Genomic DNA, 25,218 nt, shown 5'->3' with positions numbered 1-25,218 from the left:
ACGTGATGGATGAGATGGATGTGATGTGATGGATGAGAGGGATGGATGTGATGGATGGATGGATGTGACGTGATGGATGTGACGTGATGCATGTGACGTGATGGATGAGATGGATGTGATGTTATGGATGAGAGGGATGGATTTCATGGATGGATGGATGTGGTGTGATAGATGTGATGGGATGGATGTGATTTGATGGATGTGATGTGGTGGATGGATGGATGTGATGAATGGGTGTGATGAATAAATGTGATGAATGGATGTGATGGATGGATGTGATGGATGGATGTAATGGATGGATGTGATGGATGGATGTGATGGATTAATGTGATGGATGGATGGATGTGATGGATGAGTGTCATGAATGGATGTCATGGATGGATGTGATGGATGGATGTGGTGGATGGACGTGATGGATGGATGGATGGATGGATGTGATGGATGGATAGATGTGATGGATGTGATGTGATGGATGTGCTGTGATGGATGTGATGTGATGGATGGATGTGATGTGATGGATGTTATGTGATAGATGCGATGTGATGGACGTGATGTGATGGATGTGATGTGATGGATGTGATGTGATGGATGGGATCTGATGGATGTGATGTGATGGATGTGATGAATGGATGTGATGGATGGATGTGATGGATGGATGTGATGGATGGATGGATGTGATGGATGTCATGGATGGATGTCATGGATGTGATGTCATGGATGTGATGTGATGGATGTGATGTGATGGATGTGTTGGATGTGATGGATGTGATGTGATGGATGTGATGTGATGGATGTGATGAATGTGATGGATGTGAAGGGATGGACGTGATTTGATGGATGTGATGTGATGGATGGATGGATGTGATGGATGGATGTGATGGATGGGTGTCATGGATGGATGTCATGGATGGATATCATGGATGGATGTGACGGATGGATGTGGTGGATGGATGTGATGGATGGATGGATGTGATGGATAGATAGATGTGATGGATGGATGTGACGTGATGGATGTGACGTGATGCATGTGACGTGATGGATGAGATGGATGTGATGCGATGGATGTGATGTGATGGATGTGATTTGAAGAATGTGATGTGGTGGATGGATGGATGTGATGGATGGATGGATGTGAAGGATGGATGTGATGGATGGATGTGATGGATGGATGTGATGGATGGGTGTCATGGATGGATGTCATGGATGCATGTGATGGATGGATGTCGTGGATGGATGTGATGGATGGATGTGATGGATGGATGTGATGTGATGGATGTGCTGTGATGGATGTGATGTGATGGATGGATGCAATGGATGGATGTCATGGATGGATGTCATGGATGGATGTCATGGATGGATGTCATGGATGGATGTGTTGGATGTGATGTGATGGATGTGATGTGATGGATGTGACGTGAAGGATGTGACGCGATGGATGTGACCTGATGGATGTGACGTGATGGATGTGACGTGATGGATGTGATGTGATGGATGAGAGGGATGGATGTGATGGATGGATGTGATGTGATGAATGTGATGGATGTGATGTGATGGATGTGATGTGATGGATGGGATTTGATGGATGTGATGGATGTGATGTGATGGATAGATGTGGTGAATGGATGCGATGAATGGATGTGATGGATGGATGTGATGGATGTCACGGATGGATGTCATGGATGGACGTGATGGATGGATGTGATGCATATGATGTGATGGATGTGATGTGATGGATGTGATGGGATGGAAGTGATGTGATGGATGTGATGTGATGGATGGATGGATGTAATGGATGGATGTAATTGATGGATGTAATGGATGAATGTAATGGATGGATATAATGGATGGATGTAATGGATATATGTAATGGATGTAATGAATGAATCTAATGGATGTTATGGATGGATGTAATGGATGGATAGGTGTAATGGATGGATGGATGTAATGGATGAATGGAATTAATGAATGGATGGATGTAATGGATGGATGGATGTAATGACTGGATGGATGTAACGAATGGATGGATGTAATGGATGGATAGATGTATGGATGGATGGATGGATGTAATGGATGGATAGATCGATGTAAAGGATGGATGGATGGATGTATTAGATGGATGGATGGATGTAATGGATAGATGTAATGGATGGATATAATGGATGGATGGATAGATGTGATGGATGTGATGTGATGGATGTGATGTGATGTGATGGATGTGATGTGATGGATGTGATGTGATGGATGGATGTGATGGATAGATAGATCTGATGGATGGCTGTGACGTGAACGATGTGACGTGATGGATGTGACGTGATGCATGAGACGTGATGGATGAGATGGATGTGATGTGATGGATGAGAGGGATGGATGTGATGGATGGATGGATGTGACGTGATGGATGTGACGTGATGCATGTGACGTGATGGATGAGATGGATGTGATGTGATGGATGACAGGGATGGATTTCATGGATGGATGGATGTGATGTGATGGATTTGATGGGATGGATGTGATTTGATGGATGTGATGTGGTGGATGGATGGATGTGATGAATGGATGTGATGGATGGATGTGATGGATGGATGTAATGGATGGATGTGATGGATGGATGTGATGGATTAATGTGATGTATGGATGGATGTGATGGATGAGTGTCATGAATGGATGTCATGGATGGATGTGATGGATGGATGTGGTGGATGGACGTGATGGATGGATGGATGGATGGATGGATGTGATGGATGGATAGATGTGATGGATGTGATGTGATGGATGTGCTGTGATGGATGTGATGTGATGGATGGATGTGATGTGATGGATGTGATGTGATAGATGTGATGAATGGATGTGATGGATGGATGTGATGGATGGATGTGATGGATGGATGGATGTGATGGATGTCATGGATGGATGTCATGGATGTGATGTCTTGGATGTGATGTGATGGATGTGATGTGATGGATGTGTTGGATGTGATGGATGTGATGTGATGGATGTGATGAATGTGATGGATGTGAAGGGATGGACGTGATTTTATGGATGTGATGTGATGGACGGATGGATGTGATGGATGGATGTGATGGATGGGTGTCATGGATGGATGTCATGGATGGATGTGACGGATGGATGCGGTGGATGGATGTGATGGATGGATGGATGTGATGGATGGATAGATGTGATGGATGGATGTGACGTGATGGATGTGACGTGATGCATGTGACGTGATGGATGAGATGGATGTGATGTGATGAATGTGATTTGAAGAATGTGATGTGGTGGATGGATGGATGTGATGGATGGATGGATGTGAAGGATGGATGTGATGGGTGGATGTGACGGATGGATGTGATGGATGGGTGTCATGGATGGATGTCATGGATGGATGTGATGGATGGATGTCGTGGATGGATGTGATGGATGGATGTGATGGATGGATGTGATGTGATGGATGTGCTGTGATGGATGTGATGTGATGGATGGATTCAATGGATGGATGTCATGGATGGATGTCATGGATGGATGTCATGGATGGATGTCATGGATGGATGTGTTGGATGTGATGTGATGGATGTGATGTGATGGATGTGACGTGAAGGATGTGACGCGATGGATGTGACCTGATGGATGTGACGTGATGGATGTGATGGGATGGAAGTGATGTGATGGATGTGATGTGATTGATGTGATGGATGTGATGTGATGGATGGCTGGATGGATGTAATGGATGGATGTAATTGATGGATGTAATGGATGAATGTAATGGATGTAATGGATGGATATAATGGATGTAATGGATGGATGTAATGGATGGATGTAATGGATGTAATGAATGAATGTAATGGATGTAATGGATGGATGTAATGGTTGTAGTGGATGGATGGATGGATGGATGTAATGGATGGATGGATGGATGGATGTAATGGATGGATGGGTGTAATGGATGGATGTAATGGATGAATGGAATTAATGAATGGATAGATGTAATGGATGGATGGATGTAATGACTGGATGGATGTAATGAATTGATGGATGTAATGAATGGATAGATGTAATGGATGGATGGATGGATGTGCTGGATGTGATGTGATGGATGTGATGTGATGGATGTGATGAATGGATGTGATGAATGAATGTGATGAATGGATGTGATGGATGGATGTGATGGATGGATGTTATGGGCGGATGCGATGGATGGATGTGATGGATGGATGTGATGGATGGATGTGTTAGATGTGATGGATGGATGTGATGTGATGGATGTGATGTGATGGATGTGTTGGATGTGATGGATGTGATGTGATGTGATGGATGTGATTTGATGGATGTGATGGATGTGATTTGATGGATGTGATTTGATGGATGTGATGGTAGTGATGTGATGGATTGATGTGGTGAATGGATGTGATGAATGGATGTGATGGATGGATGTGATGGATGTCATGGATGGATGTCATGGATGTGATGTGATGGATGTGATGTGATGGATGTGTTGGATGTGATGGATGTGATGTGATGGATGTGATGGATGTGATGTGATGGATGTGATGAATGTGATGGATGTGATGTGATGTATGTCAAGGGATGGACGTGATTTGATGGATGTGATGTGGTGGATGTCATGGATGGATGTGATGGATGGATGTGGTGGGTGGATGTGATGGATGGATGGATGTGATGGATGTCATGGATGGATGTGATGAATGGATGTGATGAATGGATTTGATGGATGGATGTGATGGATGGATGTGATGGATGGATGTGATGGATGGATGTGTTGGATTTGATGTGATGGATGTGACGTGATGGATGTGACGTGATGGAGTTGACGTGAAGGATGTGACGTGATGGATGTGACATGATGGATGTGACGCGATGGATGTGACGTGATGGATGTGATGTGATGGATGAGAGGGATGGATGTGATGGATGGATGTGATGTGAAGGGATCAACGTGATTTGATGGATGTGATGTGATGGACGGATGGATGTGATGGATGGATGTGATGGATGGGTGTCATGGATGGATGTCATGGATGGATGTCATGGATGGATGTGACGGATGGATGTGGTGGATGGATGTGATGAATGGATGGATGTGATGGATGGATAGATGTGATGGATGGATGTGACGTGATGGATGTGACGTGATGCATGTGACGTGATGGATGAGATGGATGTGATGTGATGGATGTGATGTGATGGATGTGATTTGAAGAATGTGATGTGGTGGATGGATGGATGTGATGGATAGATGGATGTGATGGATGGATGTGATGGATGGATGTGATGGATGGGTGTCATGGATGGATGTCATGGATGGATGTGATGATGGATGTCGTGGATGGATGTGATGGATGGATGTGATGGATGGATGTGATGTGACGGATGTGCTGTGATGGATGTGATGTGATGGATGGATGCAATGGATGGATGTCATGGATGGATGTCATGGATGGATGTCATGGATGGATGTCATGGATGGATGTCATGGATGGATGTGTTGGATGTGATGTGATGGATGTGATGTGATGGATGTGACGTGAAGGATGTGACGCGATGGATGTGACCTGATGGATGTGACGTGATGGATGTGACGTGATGGATGTGATGTGATGGATGAGAGGGATGGATGTGATGGATGGATGTGATGTGATGAATGTGATGGATGTGATGTGATGGATGTGATGTGATGGATGGGATTTGATGGATGTGATGGATGTGATGTGATGAATGGATGTGATGGATGGATGTGATGGATGTCACGGATGGATGTCATGGATGGACGTGATGGATGGATGTGATGCATATGATGTGATGGATGTGATGTGATGGATGTGATGGGATGGAAGTGATGTGATGGATGTGATGTGATGGATGGATGGATGTAATGGATGGATGTAATTGATGGATGTAATGGATGAATGTAATGGATGGATATAATGGATGGATGTAATGGATATATGTAATGGATGTAATGAATGAATCTAATGGATGTTATGGATGGATGTAATGGATGGATGGATGGATGGATGGATGTAATGGATGGATGGATGGATGGATGGATGGATGTAATGGATGGATAGGTGTAATGGATGGATGGATGTAATGGATGAATGGAATTAATGAATGGATGGATGTAATGGATGGATGAATGTAATGACTGGATGGATGTAATGAATGGATGGATGTAATGGATGGATAGATGTATGGATGGATGGATGGATGTAATGGATGGATAGATCGATGTAAAGGATGGATGGATGGATGTAATAGATGGATGGATGGATGTAATGGATAGATGTAATGGATGGATATAATGGATGGATGGATGGATGTGATGGATGTGATGGATGTGATGTGATGGATGTGATGTGATGTGATGGATGTGATGTGATGGATGTGATGTGATGGATGGATGTGATGGATAGATAGATCTGATGGATGGATGTGACGTGAAGGATGTGACGTGATGGATGTGACGTGATGCATGAGACGTGATGGATGAGATGGATGTGATGTGATGGATGAGAGGGATGGATGTGATGGATGGATGGATGTGACGTGATGGATGTGACGTGATGCATGTGACGTGATGGATGAGATGGATGTGATGTGATGGATGAGAGGGATGGATTTCATGGATGGATGGATGTGATGTGATGGATGTGATGGGATGGATGTGATTTGATGGATGTGATGTGGTGGATGGATGGATGTGATGGATGGATGTAATGGATGGATGTGATGGATGGATGTGATGGATTAATGTGATGGATGGATGTGACGGATGAGTGTCATGAATGGATGTCATGGATGGATGTGATGGATGGATGTGGTGGATGGATGTGATGGATGGATGGATGGATGTGATGGATGGATAGATGTGATGGATGTGATGTGATGGATGTGCTGTGATGGATGTGATGTGATGGATGGATGTGATGTGATGGATGTGATGTGATAGATGCGATGTGATGGACGTGATGTGATGGATGTGATGTGATGGATGTGATGTGATGAATGTGATCTGATGGATGTGATGTGATGGATGTGATGAATGGATGTGATGGATGGATGTGATGGATGGATGTGATGGATGTCATGGATGGATGTCATGGATGTGATGTCATGGATGTGATGTGATGGATGTGATGTGATGGATGTGTTGGATGTGATGGATGTGATGTGATGGATGTGATGTGATGGATGTGATGAATGTGATGGATGTGAAGGGATGGACGTGATTTGATGGATGTGATGTGATGGACGGATGGATGTGATGGATGGATAGATGTGATGGATGGATGTGACGTGATGGATGTGACGTGATGCATGTGACGTGATGGATGAGATGGATGTGATGTGATGGATGTGATTTGAAGAATGTGATGTGGTGGATGGATGGATGTGATGGATGGATGGATGTGAAGGATGGATGTGATGGATGGATGTGATGGATGGATGTGATGGATGGGTGTCATGGATGGATGTCATGGATGGATGTGATGGATGGATGGATGTGATGGATGGATAGATGTGATGGATGGATGTAACGTGATGGATGTGACGTGATGCATGTGACGTGATGGATGAGATGGATGTTATGTGATGGATGTGATGTGATGGATGTGATTTGAAGAATGTGATGTGGTGGATGGATGGATGTGATGGATGGAGGGATGTGAAGGATGGATGTGATGGATGGATGTGATGGATGGATGTGATGGATGGGTGTCATGGATGGATGTCATGGATGGATGTGATGGATGGATGTCGTGGATGGATGTGATGGATGGATGTGATGTGACGGATGTGCTGTGATGGATGTGATGTGATGGATGGATGCAATGGATGGATGTCATGGATGGATGTCATGGATGGATGTCATGGATGGATGTGTTGGATGTGATGTGATGGATGTGATGTGATGGATGTGACGTGAAGGATGTGACGCGATGGATGTGACCTGATGGATGTGACGTGATGGATGTGACATGATGGATGTGATGTGATGGATGAGAGGGATGGATGTGATGGATGGATGTGATGTGATGAATGTGATGGATGTGATGTGATGGATGTGATGTGATGGATGGGATTTGATGGATGTGATGGATGTGATGTGATGGATAGATGTGGTGAATGGATGTGATGAATGGATGTGATGGATGGATGTGATGGATGTCACGGATGGATGTCATGGATGGACGTGATGGATGGATGTGATGCATATGATGTGATGGATGTGATGTGATGGATGTGATGGGATGGAAGTGATGTGATGGATGTGATGTGATGGATGGATGGATGTAATGGATGGATGTAATTGATGGATGTAATGGATGAATGTAATGGATGGATATAATGGATGGATGTAATGGATATATGTAATGGATGTAATGAATGAATCTAATGGATGTTATGGATGGATGTAATGGATGGATGTAATGGATGGATGGATGGATGGATGATGGATGTAATGGATGGATAGGTGTAATGGATGGATGGATGTAATGGATGAATGGAATTAATGAATGGATGGATGTAATGGATGGATGGATGTAATGACTGGATGGATGTAATGAATGGATGGATGTAATGGATGGATAGATGTATGGATGGATGGATGGATGTAATGGATGGATAGATCGATGTAAAGGATGGATGGATGGATGTAATAGATGGATGGATGGATGTAATGGATAGATGTAATGGATGGATATAATGAATGGATGGATGGATGTGATGGATGTGATGTGATGGATGTGATGTGATGTGATGGATGTGATGTGATGGATGTGATGTGATGGATGGATGTGATGGATAGATAGATCTGATGGATGGTTGTGACGTGAAGGATGTGACGTGATGGATGTGACGTGATGCATGAGACGTGATGGATGAGATGGATGTGATGTGATGGATGAGAGGGATGGATGTGATGGATGGATGGATGTGACGTGATGGATGTGACGTGATGCATGTGACGTGATGGATGAGATGGATGTGATGTGATGGATGAGAGGGATGGATTTCATGGATGGATGGATGTGATGTGATGGATGTGATGGGATGGATGTGATTTGATGGATGTGATGTGGTGGATGGATGGATGTGATGAATGGGTGTGATGAATGGATGTGATGAATGGATGTGATGGATGGATGTGATGGATGGATGTAATGGATGGATGTGATGGATGGATGTGATGGATTAATGTGATGGATGGATGTGATGGATGAGTGTCATGAATGGATGTCATGGATGGATGTGATGGATGGATGTGGTGGATGGACGTGATGGATGGATGGATGGATGTGATGGATGGATAGATGTGATGGATGTGCTGTGATGGATGTGATGTGATGGATGGATGTGATGTGATGGATGTGATGTGATAGATGCGATGTGATGGACGTGATGTGATGGATGTGATGTGATGGATGTGATGTGATGGATGTGATCTGATGGATGTGATGTGATGGATGTGATGAATGGATGTGATGGATGGATGTGATGGATGGATGTGATGGATGTCTTGGATGGATGTCATGGATGTGATGTCATGGATGTGATGTGATGGATGTGATGTGATGGATGTGTTGGACGTGATGGATGTGATGTGATGGATGTGATGTGATGGATGTGATGAATGGGATGGATGTGAAGGGATGGATGTGATTTGATGGATGTGATGTGATGGACGGATGGATGTGATGGATGGATGTGATGGATGGGTGTCATGGATGGATGTCATGGATGGATGTCATGGATGGATGTGACGGATGGATGTGGTGGATGGATGTGATGGATGGATGGATGTGATGGATGGATAGATGTGATGGATGGATGTGACGTGATGGATGTGACGTGATGCATGTGACGTGATGGATGAGATGGATGTGATGTGATGGATGTGATTTGAAGAATGTGATGTGGTGGATGGATGGATGTGATGGATGGATGGATGTGAAGGATGGATGTGATGGATGGATGTGATGGATGGATGTGATGGATGGGTGTCATGGATGGATGTCATGGATGGATGTGATGGATGGATGTCGTGGATGGATGTGATGGATGTGCTGTGATGGATGTGATGTGATGGATGGATGCAATGGATGGATTTCATGGATGGATGTCATGGATGGATGTCATGGATGGATGTGTTGGATGTGATGTGATGGATGTGATGTGATGGATGTGACGTGAAGGATGTGACGCGATGGATGTGACCTGATGGATGTGACGTGATGGATGTGACGTGATGGATGTGATGTGATGGATGAGAGGGATGGATGTGATGGATGAGAGGGATGGATTTCATGGATGGATGGATGTGATGTGATGGATGTGATGGGATGGATGTGATTTGATGGATGTGATGTGGTGGATGGATGGATGTGATGAATGGGTGTGATGAATGGATGTGATGAATGGATGTGATGGATGGATGTGATGGATGTAATGGATGGATGTGATGGATGTCATGGATGGATGTCATGGATGGACGTGATGGATGGATGTGATGGATGTGATGTGATGGATGTGATGTGATGGATGTGATGGGATGGAAGTGATGTGATTGATGTGATGGATGTGATGTGATGGATGGATGGATGGATGTAATGGATGGATGTAATTGATGGATGTAATGGATGAATGTAATGGATGTAATCGATGGATATAACGGATGTAATGGATGGATGGATGGATGGATGGATGTAATGGATGGATGGGTGTAATGGATGGATGGATGTAATGGATGGATGGATGTAATGTATGAATGGAATTAATGGATAGATGGATGTAATGAATGGATGGATGTAATGAGTGGATGGATGTAATGAATGGATGGATGTAATGGATGGATAGAAGTAATGGATGTGATGTGATGGATGTAATTTGATGGATGTGATGGATGTGATTTGATGGATGTGATGTGATGGATTGAAGTGGTGAATGGATGTGATGAATGGATGTGATGGATGGATGTGATGGATGGATGTGATGAATGGATGTGATGGATGGATGTCATGGATGGATGGATGTGATGGATGGATGTGGTGGATGGATGTGATGGATGGATGGATGGATGGATGTGATGGATGGCTGTGATGGATGGATGTGATGGATGGATGTGATGGATGGATATGATGGATGGATGAGATGGATGGATATGATGGATGGATGTGATGTGATGGATGTGATGTGATGGATGTGTTGGATGTGATGGATGTGATGTGATGGTTGTGATGGATGTGATTTGATGGATGTGATGGATGTGATTTGATGGACGTGATGGATGTGATTTGATGGATGTGATGTGATGGATTGAAGTGGTGAATGGATGTGATGAATGGATGTGATGGATGGATGTGATGGATGGATGTGATGGATGGATGTGGTGGATGGATGTGATGGATGGATGGATGTGATGGATGGCTGTGATGGATGGATGTGATGGATGGATATGATGGATGGATGGATGGATGAGATGGATGGATGTGATGTGATGTGATGGATGTGATGTGATGGATGTGGTGTGGCGGATGTGATGTGATGGATTTGATGTATGTGATGTGATGGAAGTGATTTGATGGATATGATGGATGTGATGTGATGGATGGATGTGATGAATGGACGTGATGGATGGATGTGATGGATGGATGGATGTGATGGATGGATGTCATGGATGGATGTCACGGATGGATGTGGTGGATGGCTGTGATGGATGGATGGATGTGATGGATAGATAGATATGATGGATGGATGTGACGTGAAGGATGTGACGTGATGGATGTGACGTGATGCATGAGACGTGATGGATGAGATGGTAGGATGTGATGGATGAAGGGATGGATGTGATGGATGGATGGATGTGACGTGATGGATGTGACGTGATGCATGTGACGTGATGGATGAGATGGATGTGATGTGATGGATGAGAGGGATGGATTTCATGGATGGATGGATGTGATGTGATGGATGTGATGTGATGGATGTGATGGGATGGATGTGATTTGATGGATGTGATGTGTTGGATGGATGGATGTGATGAATGGGTGTGATGAATGGATGTGATGAATGGATGTGATGGATGGATGTGATGGATGGATGTAATGGATGGATGTGATGGATGGATGTGATGGATTAATGTGATGGATGGATGGATGTGATGGATGAGTGTCACGAATGGATGTCATGGATGGATGTGATGGATGGATGTGGTGGATGGACGTGATGGATGGATGGATGGATGTGATGGATGGATAGATGTGATGGATGTGCTGTGATGGATGTGATGTGATGGATGGATGTGATGTGATGGATGTGATGTGATAGATGCGATGTGATGGATGTGATGTGATGGATGTGATGTGATGGATGTGATCTGATGGATGTGATGTGATGGAGGGATGTGATGGATGGATGTGATGGATGGATGGATGTGATGGATGTCATGGATGGATGTCATGGATGTGATGTCATGGATGAGATGTGACGGATGTGATGTGATGGATGTGTTGGATGTGATGGATGTGATGTGATGGATGTGATGTGATGGATGTGAAGGGATGGACGTGATTTGATGGATGTGATGTGATGGACGGATGGATGTGATGGATGGATGTGATGGATGGGTGTCATGGATGGATGTCATGGATGGATGTCATGGATGGAGGTGACGGATGGATGTGGTGGATGGATGTGATGGATGGATGGATGTGATGGATGGATAGATGTGATGGATGGATGTGACGTGATGGATGTGACGTGATGCATGTGACGTGATGGATGAGATGGATGTGATGTGATGGATGTGATGTGATGGATGTGATTTGAAGAATGTGATGTGGTGCATGGCTGGATGTGATGGATGGATGGATGTGAAGGATGGATGTGATGGATGGATGTGATGGATGGGTGTCATGGATGGATGTCATGGATAAATGTGATGGATGGATGTCGTGGATGGATGTGATGGATGGATGTGATGGATGGATGTGATGTGATGGATGTGCTGTGATGGATGTGATGTGATGGATGGATGCAATGGATGGATGTCATGGATGGATGTCATGGATGGATGTCATGGATGGATGTCATGGATGGATGTCATGGATGGATGTGTTGGATGTGATGTGATGGATGTGATGTGATGGATGTGACGTGAAGGATGTGACGCGATGGATGTGACCTGATGGATGTGACGTGATGGATGTGACGTGATGGATGTGATGTGATGGATGAGAGGGATGGATGTGATGCATGGTTGTGATGTGATTAATGTGATGTGATGGATGTGATTTGATGGATGTGATGGATGTGATTTGATGGATGTGAGCTGATGGATGTGATGTGATATATGTGATGTGATGGATGTGACGTGATGGATGTGATGGATGAGAGGGATGGATGTGATGGATGGATGTGATGTGATGTGATGGATGTGATGTGATGGATGTGATGTGATGTGATGGATGTGATGTGATGTGATTAATGTGATTTGATGGATGTGATGGATGTGATGGGATGGATGGATGTGGTGAATGGATGTGATGGATGGATGTGATGGATGGATGTGATATGATGGATGTGATGTGATGTGATGGATGTGATGTGATGTGATGGATGTGATTTGATGTGATGTATGGATGTGATATGATGGATGTGATGTGATGTGATTTGATGTGATGGATGTGATGTGATGGATGGATGTGATATGATGGATGTGATGTGATGGATGTGATTTGATGTGATGGATGTGATGTGATGGATGTGATGTGATGGATGTGATGTGATGTGATATGATGGATGTGATGTGATCGATGTGATTTGATGGATGTGATGTGATGGATGTGATGGATGTGATGTGATGGATGTGATGTGATGGATGTGCTGTGATGGATGTGATGTGATGGATGTGATGTGATGGAAGTATGTGATGGATGTGATGTGATGGATGTGATGCGATGGATGTGATGTGATGCATGGATGGATGTAATGGATGGATGTAATTTATGGATGTGATGGATGAATGTAATGGATGTAATGGATGGATGTAATGGATGTAATGGATGGATGTAATGGATGTAATGGATGGATGGATGTAATGGGTGGATGAATGTAATGGATGGATGGATGTAATGGATGGATGTAATGGATGCGATGGATGGATGTCATGGATGGATGTCATGGATGGATGTGATGGATGGATGTGATGGATGGATGTGTTGGATGTGATGTGACGGATGTGATGGATGAGAGGGATGGATGTGATGTGATGGATGTGATGTGATGGATATGATGGATGTGATGTGATGGAAGTGATTTGTTGGATATGATGAATGTGATGTGATGGATGGGATGTGATGGATGGATGTGGTGAATGGATGTGATGAATGGATGTGAAGGATGGATGTGATGGATGGATGTGATGGATGTCATGTATGGATGTGATGGATGGATGGATGTGATGGATGTCATGGATGGATGTGATGAATGGATTTGATGAATGGATGTGATGGATGGATGTGATGGATGGATGTGATGGATGGATGTGTTGGATTTGATGTGATGCATGTGACGTGATGGATGTGACGTGATGGAATTGACGTGAAGGATGTGACGTGATGAATGTGACGTGATGGATGTGAGGTGATGGATGTGACGTGATGGATGTGATGTGATGGATGAGAGGGATGGATGTGATGGATGGATGTGATGTGATGTGATGGATGTGATGTGATGTGATGGATGTGATGTGATGGATGTGATGTGATGGATGGATGTGGTGAATGGATGTGATGAATGGATGAGATGGATGGATGTGATGGATGGATGTGATGGATGTCACGGATGGATGTCATGGATGGACGTGATGGATGGATGTGATGGATATGATGTGATGGATGTGATGTGATGTGATGGATGTGATGGGATGGAAGTGATGTGATGGATGTGATGTGATTGATGTGATGGATGTGATGTGATGGATGGATGTAATAGATGGATGTAATTGATGGATGTAATGGATGAATGTAATGGATGTAATGGATGGATATAGTGGATGTAATGGATGGATGAAATGGATGGATGTAATGGATGTAATGAATGAATGTAATGGATGTAATGGATGGATGTAATGGATGTAATGGATGGATGGATGGATGAATGTAATGGATGGATGGATGTAATGGATGGATGGATGTAATGGATGGATGGATGTAATGAATGGATGGATGTAATGGATGGATGGATGTAATGACTGGATGGATGTAATGAATGGATGGATGTAATGGATGGATAGATGTAATGGATGGATGGATGGATGGATGGATATATGGATGGATGTAATGTTTGGATAGATCGATGTAATGGATGGATGGATGGATGTAATAGATGGATGGATGGATGTAATGGATGGATGTAATGGATGGATATAATGGATGGATGGATGTGATGTGATGTGATGGATGTGACGTGATGGATGTGACGTGATGCATGTGACGTGATGGATGAGATGGATGTGATGTGATGGATGAGAGGGATGGATTTCATGGATGGATGGATGTGATGTGATGGATGTGATGGGATGGATGTGATTTGATGGATGTGATGTGGTGGATGGATGGATGTGATGAATGGGTGTGATGAATGGATGTGATGAATGGATGTGATGGATGGATGTGATGGATGGATGTAATGGATGGATGTGATGGATTAATGTGATGGATGGATGTGATGGATGAGTGTCATGAATGGATGTCATGGATGGATGTGATGGATGGATGTGGTGGATGGACGTGATGGATGGATGGATGGATGTGATGGATGGATAGATGTGATGGATGTGATGTGATGGATGTGCTGTGATGGATGTGATGTGATGGATGGATGTGATGTGATGGATGTGATGTGATAGATGCGATGTGATGGACGTGATGTGATGGATGTGATGTGATGGATGTGATGTGATGGATGTGATGTGATGGATGTGAGGTGATGGATGTGATGAATGGATGTGATGGATGTCATGGATGGATGTCATGGATGTGATGTCATGGATGTGATGTGATGGATGTGATGTGATGGATGTGTTGGACGTGATGGATGTGATGTGATGGATGTGATGTGATGGATGTGATGAATGTGATGGATGTGAAGGGATGGACGTGATTTGATGGATGTGATGTGATGGACGGATGGATGTGATGGATGGATGTGATGGATGGGTGTCATGGATGGATGTCATGGATGGATGTCATGGATGGATGTGACGGATGGATGTGATGGATGGATGGATGTGATGGATGGATAGATGTGATGGATGGATGTGACGTGATGGATGTGACGTGATGCATGTGACGTGATGGATGAGATGGATGTGATGTGATGGATGTGATTTGAAGAATGTGATGTGGTGGATGGATGGATGTGATGGATGGATGGATGTGAAGGATGGATGTGAAGGATGGATGTGATGGATGGATGTGATGGATGGGTGTCATGGATGGATGTCATGGATGGATGTGATGGATGGATGTGATGGATGTGCTGTGATGGATGTGATGTGATGGATGGATGCAATGGATGGATTTCATGGATGGATGTCATGGATGGATGTCATGGATGGATGTGTTGGATGTGATGTGATGGATGTGATGTGATGGATGTGACGTGAAGGATGTGACGCGATGGATGTGACCTGATGGATGTGACGTGATGGATGTGACGTGATGGATGTGATGTGATGGATGAGAGGGATGGATGTGATGGATGGATGTGATGTGATGTGATGTGATGGATGTGATGTGATGTGATGGATGTGATGTGATGGATGTGATGTGATGGATGGATGGATGGATGGATGTGATGGATGGATGTGATGAATGGATGTGATGGATGGATGTGATGAATGGATGTGATGAATGAATGTGATGAATGTAATGGATGGATGTGATGGATGTAATGGATGGATGTGATGGATGGATGTCATGGATGGACGTGATGGATATGATGTGATGGATGTGATGTGATGGATGTGATGGGATGGAAGTGATGTGATTGATGTGATGGATGTTATGTGATGGATGGATGGATGGATGGATGTAATGGATGGATGTAATTGATGGATGTAATGGATGAATGTAATGGATGTAATGGATGGATATAACGGATGTAATGGATGGATGGATGGATGGATGGATGTAATGGATGGATGGGTGTAATGGATGGATGGATGTAATGGATGGATGGATGTAATGTATGAATGGAATTAATGGATAGATGGATGTAATGGATGGATGGATGTAATGAGTGGATGGATGTAATGAATGGATGGATGTAATGGATGGATAGAAGTAATGGATGTGATGTGATGGATGTAATTTGATGGATGTGATGGATGTGATTTGATGGATGTGATGTGATGGATTGAAGTGGTGAATGGATGTGATGAATGGATGTGATGGATGGATGTGATGAATGGATGTGATGGATGGATGTCATGGATGGATGGATGTGATGGATGGATGTGATGGATGGATGTGGTGGATGGATGTGATGGATGGATGGATGGATGTGATGGATGGCTGTGATGGATGGATGTGATGGATGGATGTGATGGATGGATATGATGGATGGATGAGATGGATGGATATGATGGATGGATGTGATGTGATGGATGTGATGTGATGGATGTGTTGGATGTGATGGATGTGATGTGATGGTTGTGATGGATGTGATTTGATGGATGTGATGGATGTGATTTGATGGACGTGATGGATGTGATTTGATGGATGTGATGTGATGGATTGAAGTGGTGAATGGATGTGATGGATGGATGTGATGGATGGATGTGATGGATGGATGTGGTGGATGGATGTGATGGATGGATGGATGTGATGGATGGCTGTGATGGATGGATGTGATGGATGGATATGATGGATGGATGGATGAATGAGATGGATGGATGTGATGTGATGTGATGGATGTGATGTGATGGATGTGGTGTGGCGGATGTGATGTGATGGATTTGATGTATGTGATGTGATGGAATTGATTTGATGGATATGATGGATGTGATGTGATGGATGGATGTGATGAATGGACGTGATGGATGGATATGATGGATGGATGGATGTGATGGATGGATGTCATGGATGGATGTCACGGATGGATGTGGTGGATGGATGTGATGGATGGATGGATGTGATGGATAGATAGATATGATGGATGGATGTGACGTGAAGGATGTGACGTGATGGATGTGACGTGATGCATGAGACGTGATGGATGAGATGGTAGGATGTGATGGATGAGAGGGATGGATGTGATGGATGGATGGATGTGACGTGATGGATGTGACGTGATGCATGTGACGTGATGGATGAGATGGATGTGATGTGATGGATGAGAGGGATGGATTTCATGGATGGATGGATGTGATGTGATGGATGTGATGTGATGGATGTGATGGGATGGATGTGATTTGATGGATGTGATGTGGTGGATGGATGTGATGAATGGGTGTGATGAATGGATGTGATGAATGGATGTGATGGATGGATGTGATGGATGGATGTAATGGATGGATGTGATGGATGGATGTGATGGATTAATGTGATGGATGGATGGATGTGATGGATGAGTGTCATGAATGGATGTCATGGATGGATGTGATGGATGGATGTGGTGGATGGACGTGATGGATGGATGGATGGATGGATGGATGTGATGGATGGATAGATGTGATGGATGTGCTGTGATGGATGTGATGTGATGGATGGATGTGATGTGATGGATGTGATGTGATAGATGCGATGTGATGGACGTGATGTGATGGATGTGATGTGATGGATGTGATGTGATGGATGTGATCTGATGGATGTGATGTGATGGAGGGATGTGATGGATGGATGTGATGGATGGATGGATGTGATGGATGGGTGTCATGGATGGATGTCATGGATGGATGTGATGGATGGATGTCGTGGATGGATGTGATGGATGGATGTGATGGATGGATGTGATGTGATGGATGTGCTGTGATGGATGTGATGTGATGGATGGATGCAATGGATGGATGTCATGGATGGATGTCATGGATGGATGTCATGGATGGATGTCATGGATGGATGTCATGGATGGATGTGTTGGATGTGATGTGATGGATGTGATGTGATGGATGTGACGTGAAGGATGTGACGCGATGGATGTGACCTGATGGATGTGACGTGATGGATGTGACGTGATGGATGTGATGTGATGGATGAGAGGGATGGATGTGATGCATGGTTGTGATGTGATTAATGTGATGTGATGGATGTGATTTGATGGATGTGATGGATGCGATTTGATGGATGTGATTTGATGGATGTGATGGATGTGATGTGATGGATGGATGTGGTGAATGGATGTGATGAATGGATGTGATGGATGGATGTGATGGATGGATGTGGTGGATGGATGTGATGGATGGATAGATGTGATGGATAGATGGATGTGATGGATGGATGGATGTGATGGATGTCATGGATGGATGTGATCAATGGATGTGATGAATGGATGTGATAGATGGATGTGATGGATGGATGTGATGGATGAATGTCATGGATGGATGGATGTGATGGATGTGACGTGATGGATGTGAGCTGATGGATGTGATGGATGTGATGTGATATATGTGATGTGATGGATGTGATGGATGAGAGGGATGGATGTGATGGATGGATGTGATGTGATGTGATGGATGTGATGTGATGGATGTGATGTGATGTGATGGATGTGATGTGATGTGATGGATGTGATTTGATGGATGTGATGGATGTGATGGGATGGATGGATGTGGTGAATGGATGTGATGAATGGATGTGATGGATGGATGTGATGGATGGATGTGATATGATGGATGTGATGTGATGTGATGGATGTGATGTGATGTGATGGATGTGATTTGATGTGATTGATGGATGTGATATGATGGATGTGATGTGATGTGATTTGATGTGATGGATGTGATGTGATGGATGGATGTGATATGATGGATGTGATGTGATGGATGTGATTTGATGTGATGGATGTGATGTGATGGATGTGATGTGATGGATGTGATGTGATGTGATATGATGGATGTGATGTGATCGATGTGATTTGATGGATGTGATGTGATGGATGTGATGGATGTGATGTGATGGATGTGATGTGATGGATGTGATGTGATGGAAGTATGTGATGGATGTGATGTGATGGATGTGATGCGATGGATGTGATGTGATGCATGGATGGATGTAATGGATGGATGTAATTTATGGATGTGATGGATGAATGTAATGGATGTAATGGATGGATGTAATGGTTGTAATGGATGGATGTAATGGATGTAATGGATGGATGGATGTAATGGGTGGATGATTGTAATGGATGGATGGATGTAATGGATGGATGTAATGGATGCGATGGATGGATGTCATGGATGGATGTCATGGATGGATGTGATGGATGGATGTGATGGATGGATGTGTTGGATGTGATGTGACGGATGTGATGGATGAGAGGGATGGATGTGATGTGATGGATGTGATGTGATGGATATGATGGATGTGATGTGATGGAAGTGATTTGTTGGATATGATGAATGTGATGTGATGGATGGGATGTGATGGATGGATGTGGTGATTGGATGTGATGAATGGATGTGAAGGATGGATGTGATGGATGGATGTGATGGATGTCATGTATGGATGTGATGGATGGATGGATGTGATGGATGTCATGGATGGATGTGATGAATGGATTTGATGAATGGATGTGATGGATGGATGTGATGGATGGATGTGATGGATGGATGTGTTGGATTTGATGTGATGCATGTGACGTGATGGATGTGACGTGATGGAATTGACGTGAAGGATGTGACGTGATGAATGTGACGTGATGGATGTGAGGTGATGGATGTGACGTGATGGATGTGATGTGATGGATGAGAGGGATGGATGTGATGGATGGATGTGATGTGATGTGATGGATGTGATGTGATGTGATGGATGTGATGTGATGGATGTGATGTGATGGATGGATGTGGTGAATGGATGTGATGAATGGATGAGATGGATGGATGTGATGGATGGATGTGATGGATGTCACGGATGGATGTCATGGATGGACGTGATGGATGGATGTGATGGATATGATGTGATGGATGTGATGTGATGTGATGGATGTGATGGGATGGAAGTGATGTGATGGATGTGATGTGATTGATGTGATGGATGTGATGTGATGGATGGATGTAATAGATGGATGTAATTGATGGATGTAATGGATGAATGTAATGGATGTAATGGATGGATATAGTGGATGTAATGGATGGATGAAATGGATGGATGTAATGGATGTAATGAATGAATGTAATGGATGTAATGGATGGATGCAATGGATGTAATGGATGGATGGATGGATGAATGTAATGGATGGATGGATGTAATGGATGGATGGATGTAATGGATGAATGGAATTAATGAATGGATGGATGTAATGGATGGATGGATGTAATGACTGGATGGATGTAATGAATGGATGGATGTAATGGATGGATAGATGTAATGGATGGATGGATGGATGGATGGATATATGGATGGATGTAATGTTTGGATAGATCGATGTAATGGATGGATGGATGGATGTAATAGATGGATGGATGGATGTAATGGATGGATGTAATGGATGGATATAATGGATGGATGGATGTGATGTGATGTGATGGATGTGATGTGATGGATGTGATGTGATGGATGTTATGTGATGGATGGATGTGGTGAATGGATGTGATGAATGGATGTGATGGATGGATGTGATGGATGGATGTGATGGATGTCACGGATGGATGTCATGGATGGACGTGATGGATGGATGTGATGGATATGATATGATGGATGTGATGTGATGTGATGGATGTGATGGGATGGATGTGATGTGATGGATGTGATGGGATGGAAGTGATGTGATTGATGTGATGGATGTGATGTGATGGATGGATGGATGGATGGATGTAATGGATGGATGTAATGGATGGATGTAATTTATGGATGTAATGGATGAATGTAATGGATGTAATGGATGGATATAACGGATGTAATGGATGAATGCAATGCATGTAATGAATGGATGTGATGGATGGATGTAATGGATGTAATGGATGGATGGATGGATGTAATGGATGGATGGATGGATGGATGGATGGATGGATGTAATGGATGGATGGGTGTAATGGATGGATGGATGTAATGGATGGATGGATGTAATGTATGAATGGAATTAATGGATAGATGGATGTAATGGATGGATGGATGGATGTAATGACTGGATGGATGTAATGAATGGATGGATGTAATGGATTGATAGAAGTAATGGATGGATGGATGGATGTAATGGATGGATAGATGGATGTAATGGATGGATGGATGGATGTAATAATAGATGGATGGATGGATGTAATGGTTGGATGGATGGATGGATGTAATGGATGGATATAATGGATGGATGGATGTGACGTGATGGATGTGATGTGATGGATGGATGTGATGAATGGATGTGATGGATGGATGTGATGGATGGATGTCATGGATGGATGTTATTGGTGGATGCGATGGATGGATGTCATGGATGGATGTGGTGGATGGATGTGATGGATGGATGTGTTAGATGTGATGGATGTGTTGGATGTGATGGATGTGATAAATGTGATGTGATGGATGTGATTTGATGGATGTGATGTGATGGATTGAAGTGGTGAATGGATGCGATGAATGGATGTGATGGATGGATGTGATGGATGGATGTGATGAATGGATGTGATGGATGGATGTGATGGATGTCATGGATGGATGGATGTGATGGATGGATGTGATGGATGGATGTGACGTGATGGATGTGATGTGATGCATGTGACGTGATGGATGAGATGGATGTGATGTGATGGATGTGATGTGATGGATGTGATTTGAAGAATGTGATGTGGTGGATGGATGGATGTGAAGGATGGATGTGATGGATGGATGTGATGGATGGATGTGATGGATGGGTGTCATGGATGGATGTCATGGATGGATGTGATGGATGGATGTCGTGGATGGATGTGATGGATGGATGGATGTGATGTGATGGATGTGCTGTGATGGATGTGATGTGATGGATGGATGTCATGGATGGATGTCATGGATGGATGTCATGGATGGATGTGATGGATGGATGTGTTGGATGTGATGTGATGGATGTGATGTGATGGATGTGACGTGAAGGATGTGACGCGATGGATGTGACCTGATGGATGTGACGTGATTGATGTGACGTGATGGATGTGATGTGATGGATGAGAGGGATGGATGTGATGCATGGATGTGATGTGATTAATGTGATGTGATGGATGTGATTTGATGGATGTGATGGATGTGATGTGATGGATGGATGTGGTGAATGGATGTGATGAATGGATGTGATGGATGGATGTGATGGATTGATGTGATGGATGTCATGGATGGATGTGATGGATGGATGTGGTGGATGGATGTGATGGATGGATAGATGTGATCGATAGATGGATGTGATGGATGGATGTGATGGATGTCATGGATGGATGTGATCAATGGATGTGATGAATGGATGTGATGGATGGATGTGATGGATGGATGTGATGGATGGATGTCATGGATGGATGGATGTGATGGATGTGACGTGATGGATGTGAGCTGATGGATGTGATGGATGTGATGTGATATATGTGATGTGATGGATGTGACGTGATGGATGTGATGTGATGGATGTGATGTGATGTGATGGATGTGATGTGATGTGATGGATGTGATGTGATGGATGTGATTTGATGGATGTGATGGATGTGATGTGATGGATAGATGTGGTGAATGGATGTGATGAATGGATGTGATGGATGGATGTGATGGATGGATGTGATGGATGTCACGGATGGATGTCATGGATGGACGTGATGGATGGATGTGATGCATATGATGTGATGTGATGGATGTGATGGGATGGAAGTGATGTGATGGATGTGATGTGATGGATGGATGGATGTAATGGATGGATGTAATTGATGGATGTAATGGATGAATGTAATGGATGGATATAATGGATGGATGTAATGGATATATGTAATGGATGTAATGAATGAATCTAATGGATGTTATGGATGGATGTAATGGATGGATGGATGGATGGATGTAATGGATGGATGGATGGATGGATGGATGTAATGGATGGATAGGTGTAATGGATGGATGGATGTAATGGATGAATGGAATTAATGAATGGATGGATGTAATGGATGGATGGATGTAATGACTGGATGGATGTAATGAATGGATGGATGTAATGGATGGATAGATGTATGGATGGATGGATGGATGTAATGGATGGATAGATCGATGTAAAGGATGGATGGATGGATGTAATAGATGGATGGATGGATGTAATGGATAGATGTAATGGATGGATATAATGGATGGATGGATGGATGTGATGGATGTGATGTGATGGATGTGATGTGATGTGATGGATGTGATGTGATGGATGTGATGTGATGGATGGATGTGATGGATAGATAGATCTGATGGATGGATGTGACGTGAAGGATGTGACGTGATGGATGTGACGTGATGCATGAGACGTGATGGATGAGATGGATGTGATGTGATGGATGAGAGGGATGGATGTGATGGATGGATGGATATGACGTGATGGATGTGACGTGATGCATGTGACGTGATGGATGAGATGGATGTGATGTGATGGATGAGAGGGATGGATTTCATGGATGGATGGATGTGATGTGATGGATGTGATGTGATGGATGTGATGGGATGGATGTGATTTGATGGATGTGATGTGGTGGATGGATGGATGTGATGAATGGGTGTGATGAATGGATGTGATGAATGGATGTGTTGGATGGATGTGATGGATGGATGGATGTAATGGATGGATGTGATGGATGGATGTGATGGATTAATGTGATGGATGGATGTTATGGATGGATGTGATGGATGGATGTGGTGGATGGACGTGATGGATGGATGGATGGATGTGATGGATGGATAGATGTGATGGATGTGATGTGATGGATGTGCTGTGATGGATGTGATGTGATGGATGGATGTGATGTGATGGATGTGATGTGATAGATGCGATGTGATGGAC

This window comes from Amblyomma mixtum, chromosome 3 (genome assembly GCF_055824585.1).
Source record: "Amblyomma mixtum isolate Tamu chromosome 3, ASM5582458v1, whole genome shotgun sequence".
Taxonomy (NCBI): domain Eukaryota; kingdom Metazoa; phylum Arthropoda; class Arachnida; order Ixodida; family Ixodidae; genus Amblyomma; species Amblyomma mixtum.
Note: the sequence above shows the minus strand (reverse complement) of the source record.